General features: G+C 61.4%; 2 protein-coding genes across 2 annotated transcripts in view; both read right to left on the reverse strand.

The window, feature by feature from the left end:
• HOXC4 (homeobox C4) overlaps nucleotides 1-715 on the reverse strand; it is a 39241-nt gene that overhangs the window by 37148 nt on the left and 1378 nt on the right. The window lies entirely within an intron of this gene.
• Nucleotides 1-715, reverse strand: part of HOXC6 (homeobox C6) — a 14139-nt gene that overhangs the window by 12046 nt on the left and 1378 nt on the right. The gene's annotated exons all lie outside the window — the stretch shown is intronic.

Consider the following 715-nt stretch of genomic DNA (forward strand, 5'->3'; position numbering starts at 1 on the left):
CGTGGAGCGATCCCCTCCCCCACTGGGACTTGGCGCAGAATCCCAGTCGCGCCTGTGGGAGAGGGTGGGGGTGGGGGGGGTGTCTTGGCTTAGATTGAAGGTGAGTCTGGCCCCCAGGCTCTCTCGGACCTCGTCTGGAATATGCTCCCCCACGCCTCCGGGTGTGTCTGCCTGGGTGTGTAGGCGTTTGCGTGTGCGTCGCCCTTTATAGACAGAAATTCACACTTATAGGGGCCGCCTTGGAGCCTCGGACCCGGGCCGGGGTCATATATCAAACTACAACACATTCAGAGCCACGTACATTTGGAAGAAATTAAGCCACTGTGTTATGAAACCATATGCGTCGGGTTAAGACTATACAACAGGCCATTAGCACCAATTATTAGAGAGATCCCGAGTGCCCAGGACTCTCCCGCCGCCCCAGGCTGACGCCCCTACCCCATAAGCCAGCAGCCCCCGGAATCCTCACTGCCTCCACAGCACCTAGGAGACCCTGCCAGGAGGACTGGGCCTGTCCCCGCCCAGCCTAGGGCCTTCCCCATTCCCACCTCTGCCCTAGGCGAGGCAGGTCCTAGCCTAGAGCAGCCATGCGTGGCCAGCGGGCATCCCGGTCCAGTGGGCATCCCGGCTGGGATGGCCGCGGTTGGGGGTGAGGGGCGCAGGACCCGGGAAGGGAAAGCCGGTAGGCCTCTTTCTCCAAGCACAAGATGGCTTT

This window comes from Colobus angolensis, unplaced genomic scaffold (assembly GCF_000951035.1).
Source record: "Colobus angolensis palliatus isolate OR3802 unplaced genomic scaffold, Cang.pa_1.0 Scaffold87, whole genome shotgun sequence".
In the NCBI taxonomy this organism is placed as follows: Eukaryota; Metazoa; Chordata; class Mammalia; order Primates; family Cercopithecidae; genus Colobus; species Colobus angolensis.